This window comes from Balaenoptera musculus, chromosome 14 (genome assembly GCF_009873245.2).
Source record: "Balaenoptera musculus isolate JJ_BM4_2016_0621 chromosome 14, mBalMus1.pri.v3, whole genome shotgun sequence".
Lineage (NCBI taxonomy): Eukaryota > Metazoa > Chordata > Mammalia > Artiodactyla > Balaenopteridae > Balaenoptera > Balaenoptera musculus.
This window is the reverse complement of record NC_045798.1, coordinates 77,120,257-77,126,256: the sequence shown is the minus strand read 5'-3', so window position 1 is coordinate 77,126,256 and position 6,000 is coordinate 77,120,257.

The following is a 6,000-nucleotide window of genomic DNA, read 5'->3' as shown; positions in this document are numbered from 1 at the left end:
CTGGAGGGACCCAGGCTGAGTCTTTGGACCTCTTCTCTTCTGACTACACGTGCCAGCCTCCTGATAAATGCCAGCCAGATGGTGATGGCTCCCCACGTATCTCTCCAGCCTGGACTCCTCCCCGATGCCAGGCTCCTACATCCAACTAGTCTACATCTGTGCAGGGATTTCCGGTCGGCATCTCAAATCTACCCTTCCCAGAGTTTTCCCTATTTCGCTCAGCCCACTACCTTTCTGAGAAGATTATTGCCAGAGAAATCACAAAGTCACCCTGAAAATGTCTTTGACTATGCACACAGCAGACTTAAAACATCCCTTTGGGTTCCCTGAGCAGGAAGAATGCTCCAAGAACCGGATGAGGAAGCCAAGGAGAAGGGCTTACTCCCCAAGGAGAATTTCAGGTGTAGTCAGGGAAGATAATGAAATAGGAGAAACTCCTCTGAGATGCAGCTGGGGTGCCCTTTGGAGGCCAGATCAGAAACCTAAGGGAACGTTCCCCTTGTCAGGGCTGGGAACCCTCACAAAACCTGTCTCTCAGGAAAGAATCTGTCACTTCTGTGAGCCAGGGGCTACTGCGCCCTCCCTCAACGGCTCAATGGGAATCTGTCACTTCTACTTCAGCTCTGTACGCTGGGTGTCAGGAGGGCAGGCAGACAGCTCACCCCCCCTTAGTTCACTGGTCACCAGAACACAGGATCGGAACCTAGCCCTGCTGGAGAAGAATGCATGACCTGGAGATCCTGGATGTAACTTTAGGTTGTCTCCCGAGAGAAGGGGATGAGACTGTGTGTGGAGGGGAAGGAGGATGAGATGGCTGGTGACCAAAAGGATGTACTGGGGCAGAGACAACGCCATTTCCTTTCCTTCTGGGCACACAGGAAGAGGATGTTTCCCAGTCTCCTCTGCAGTGGTTGAGGCTGAAGCACAACTTTAGGTTGATGCGATACAGGCAAAGACTGGTCCCTAAAACGATGCCCTTGTGTAATCCTCCCTTTTATCCCGTCCTTTGGTGACCTTGGAGGCCACATGTTGAGGATGTCAAGTGTCACAGGATGGATGCAGCCGAGGTCCCTGAATGACTATGTCACTCAGAGTCACCAAATGACATAGTGTCCCTCCATAAGTCCTGCCCTTCCCCCACCTCTGCCTCAGACCACCATGGACTTGAAGTAAGCGAGCAACGTTTATTCTACTAGGTCACTTTTAGGGTTGTACGTTAGAGTAGTTACCTTACCCCGACTTATATAGTAGGTACTCAATAATTACGGTGACTGAGTGTTCTAATTCCAGAGCCCATAGCTTTTAACCACCACACTCTCTTAACTGGCTTTCTATATGCATTTTTCCCATTTCTTCATAAAATAAAATTCTTTCCTGATTTTAAAAGTAATACGTGCCCAGAACCCAACACCAACAACAGAAGCAAACAAGCTGATGAAAAATGGACACAGGCCTTGACTAGACATTTCTCCAAAGAAAATATACATATAGCCAACAAACACATGAAAAGATGCTGTCAACATCATTTTTCATTAGGGAAATACAAATTAAAACCACAAAAAGATACCACCTCACATCCATAGGATGGTTGCAATCAAAAAACCAGAAAATGTCAAGTGCTGGCGAGAATGTGGAGAAACTGGAACACTTGTGCACTGCTGCTGGGAATGTAAAATGATGCAGATGCTGTGGAAAACAGCATGGCAGTTCCTCAAAAAATTAAACAGAATTATCATCTGATCCAACAATTCCACTTCTGGTTACTACCCAAAAGAATTGAAAGCAGGGTCTCAAAGATATACCCACATACCCATGTTCACAGCAGCATTATTTACAATAGCCAAAGGTTGGAAGCAACTCAAGTGTCCATCGACGGATGAATGGATAAACAAAATGTGGTTTAACATACAGTGGATTATTATTCAGCCAGAAAAAGGAAGGAAGTTCTCACACATGCTACAACATGAATGAACCTTGAACACATTATGCTAAGTGAAATAAACCAGTCACTAGGACAAATACTGCGTTACAGATTCCACTTACATAAGGTTCCATAGTAGTCAAATTCATAAAGACATAAAGCAGAATAATGGTTGCCAAGGACGGTGTGGGGGAGAGGGGATGGGGGACTTGTTTAATGGCTACAGAGTTTGTTTTGCAAGCTGAAAAGAGTTCTGGAGATGGCCTGCACAACAATGTGAAGGTACTTAGAACCACTCAACTGTATGTACACTTAAAATAATTTGTTAAGATGGTAAATTTCATGTTATGTGTATTTTATCACAATTAAAAAAATTTTTTTAATTATTATGTGCTCACTTTTAAAACATGACAAAATATAAAGGAAGTTTTAAAACCATCATCCTCTATCACTCCAACAGAGTCTACCACTGTTGAGAGAGCCTTTTTATGTAGCCAAAGTGGAGTTGTTTTATAAAACATTGATTCAAGACTATAAAGCGAAAGCCCAGTCTTGGTGGAGAAAGCAATCCTGTTATAGAGCGGGAGAATTAGCCCACTTTTTGCTTCCAGGCAGACTGGAACAACTCCAGTATTTCTTTCTAAATCTTCACATTTGACTTTGGTGAATATTGTCTTTGTAACCATGTTTGGATGACTATAATTAGTTTTGGATTCAGGACCATACAAATTGATACCTGGGGCATTTCTTCCTTTCATTCACACATGTATGCATTCATTGAATAAATATTTGTTGACTGTCTACATATGCTAGACAATGGGCTAGGGGTTCAGGAGACAGCAGTGAACAGGAGAGGACACTTACCTTCCAGTTGGGGAGACAAACAGTAAACAAGTAAACAAATTGCAAACCGTGAAGGGCTCTGAAGGAAAGGCACAGGATACTGCTATGGATACTGCTATCGAAAGGAACAGGAGAGGAGATGACATCTGAGCTGAGACCTGGAGGATGGGAATGAGCTCCCAAAGAAAGTGCTGGAAACTCCGAAGGACATTAGGACATTTATATAACAGACAAAAGGAATCTGCCGCGATGGAGGTCAGAACAGTGCTTACCTCTGGGGAGGGTACTGACTTTGGGAGGTACGGGGGGCAGGCTTCGTGTGCTGGAGATGGTCTGCATCTGAATCTGGGTGAATATATATGCAGAAAAGTATGTAAAAATTCATCCAGCGGCACACTTTGTTTGTGCACTTATCTTACAAATAAAATGAAATACCCCTTCCCCCAAAAAAGGGAAACGAAAGGGAGGGAGGGGGTGGCTTTCCAGGTGGAGGGAATAATAAGCAAGAGGCTTGCAGGTGGACTGTCCCTCGTGGAGAAAAGCCAGAAACCCGCAGCTGGAGCTGCGCAGAGGGCAAGGAGGGCCGTGGGGTGAGGTTACACCTGGGGAGAGAATTAAGACTGGGGCTCTAGGACCAGGGATTTTAACTGTTTACACTTTTCAGAAATATATTCTTTTTGAACATATCTTCATGTTTTACGTGTATCATTTTTAAAAGTAAATAAGGCCATTTGCTTTTGTTTTCAAAACGTTGCTTTCCGCCTTTCCTATCTGCTTGTTCTAAGGAGGTTAATGGCTTTGAACATCCTTTTCTTGTCTCAAGGGGAAAAAAAAACAACCCAGGAGTGTAAAGTCCTCATAATTCTTTCTCATTAGGGCTGCGGTCCTAGAATGCCCACTCAGAATACACAGGTCATTTTCTGGTTCGTGGAAGAACAAAGGGAACCGTGGCGGCTGGGGGATGGTTCCTCACTTCATTAATTCCTGTAACATTTACCGAGAGTCTGTTAGATACAGACACCGCTTGTTTTCCGGATATTCCCAGGTCCAAATCTCTCCCTGCTCAATTCAGCATGGAACCAAAAGCTGTGACGCTAAGTCTGAGGCATTAGGATCCGGGGTGAGGGCGGGCCGCGTGCACAGAGGGACAAGCCCATCCAAGGGGAAAGTGTCCTGGCCTCGCGGTCAGGACCGTTCCTGTTGCGGCGCCGGGAACCAGCTGAAGGGACGCGGAGCACTTTCTAGACCAACCCTGGGGAAACTGTCCCGAGCCTATTGGAAAGGCCCCTTTCTCACCGTCTTCGAGACCCGCACACACTGACGCTCCGAAGGGCAGGTGGCGCGGGGTTGGGGCCCACCTCCCCGGCTCTTCGGTTTTTCGGGGCCGCCGCGCAGGCCGAGGAGGGGCGAGCGGGCGGGGCGAGGCCTTCACGTGGACCCAGCGCGGGCGGGCGGGGCGAGGCCTTCACGTGGACCCCAGCGCGGGCGGGCGGGGCGAGGCCTCCACGTGGACCCCGCGCGCGGGCGGGCGGGGCGAGGCCCCCACGTGGACCCCGCGCGCGGGCGGGCGGGGCGAGGCCCCCACGTGGACCCAGCGCGGGCGGGCGGGGCGAGGCCTTCACGTGGACCCAGCGCGGGCGGGCGGGGCGAGGCCTTCACGTGGACCCAGCGCGGGCGGGCGGGGCGAGGCCCCCACGTGGACCCCGCGCGCCGGCGGGAGGGGCGGGGCCTGCTCTGGGCCCCGGTCGCCTTTCCGGAGGGCCCGTCCTTGGCGGTGCGGGCCTCTGTCAGGACATTTAGCATCCTCAGCTCTGGCAGGACAACACTCCTGGGGGCGGCGCGCCGGGGGAAGATCCCCTGGGCGGCTCTCTCGGTCCTAAAATGGGTTCGGAGAAGCGCAGAGGGGCGTCCACGCGGACGGGGGGAGGGGGGCCGAGGCCGCGGGGGGGTCGCTGAGAAGGACCCTCCTCGCCCGCCCCGCCGCCGCCCCCAGCCCTGCAGCCGGTCAGTCCCTGGGCGTCCGAGGTCAGCCGGCTGCAGCTGCCGCGGCACCTTTGTCAATAGTCAGTTTTTGGCATATGTGTGGGTCTATGTCCGGACTCTCTAGTCTCTTCCAGGGATCGATTGACTTACATTTAAATAACTATCTGTGGCTACTGGCTACCAGATTGGACAGCTCGGGTTTAGACTGAGCATCTCAGAAAGGATACTGTTTGTAAGGCTCGTCAGAGAAAACATTTTTCTGCCTTGGGCTCCACAATAATAATTATTTGAACATTCCATGCTTACCATGTGGTTGCTGAAGAGGAGTTAAACTTCCACTGAAGTCCAGAAAAATGGACTTCCATTTTTCTCTATCAGTTTACTGTCAGGTCTTTAAGGGCTAGAGGCCCAAGGAGAAGAGAGCTCCAGGCTCTGAGGTCCCGCATTCAAATGCCGACTTTGCAACTTAGTGGGCAAGTTCCTTAACCTGTCCTTGACTCGACTTCTCCATCTATAAAGTGGGTATCATAATTATACGTATTTCATAGGCTTGTTTGAGGGTTAATAATACGTGGAAGTGCTCAGGATAATGCCTGGTGCATGATATGGACTCAAATAAAAGCTAGTCATTATTACTTCGTGTAAAACAAACAAAACCCCACAGTAGAGGAGGGGGACAGCCTACACTTTCTGAAGCCCCTTTTCTTGTCTTCTGAGGACCTCTTGTGTGTATCAGTACATGTTTCAAGCACTTTAGCTTTGGTAGCTGTGCAGGCACTGGGGGATCTCCACGACCCCATTGTTATTATTCCCATTTTGCAGATACGAATGAAGCCATTTAAATATTTGTCCAAAGTCACACGGCTACTGGGTGACAGAGTCAAGATCTAAAGCCAGCTTTTTAGGCTTCTGAAGTTTGTGCTTTTAACTTAATGATTTTCAAAATTTTGTGCATCGGAATGGAGAGCTTGTGAAGAGCTCGCTCTTGCGCCCTCCGCCGGGCATCCTGTGCGGGGGGGGGGGGGGGGGCCGGGGGTGGTGGTGGTAATACTGGAGTCTGTATTTCACAGGCCCCCCAAGGGGCTCCCCAGACGGCACTGGGAGAGACACCGCGCTCCACCAATTTCCCTCCACGTGACGGGCCTTTTCCAACTGTTTTCAATCAAGAGACCATCTTTGCTAGAGTAAACACACCTCCACTTTCCATTAGGTGGAAAGTCTGGTTTAAGAGGAAACTGGGACTCAGAACGAGC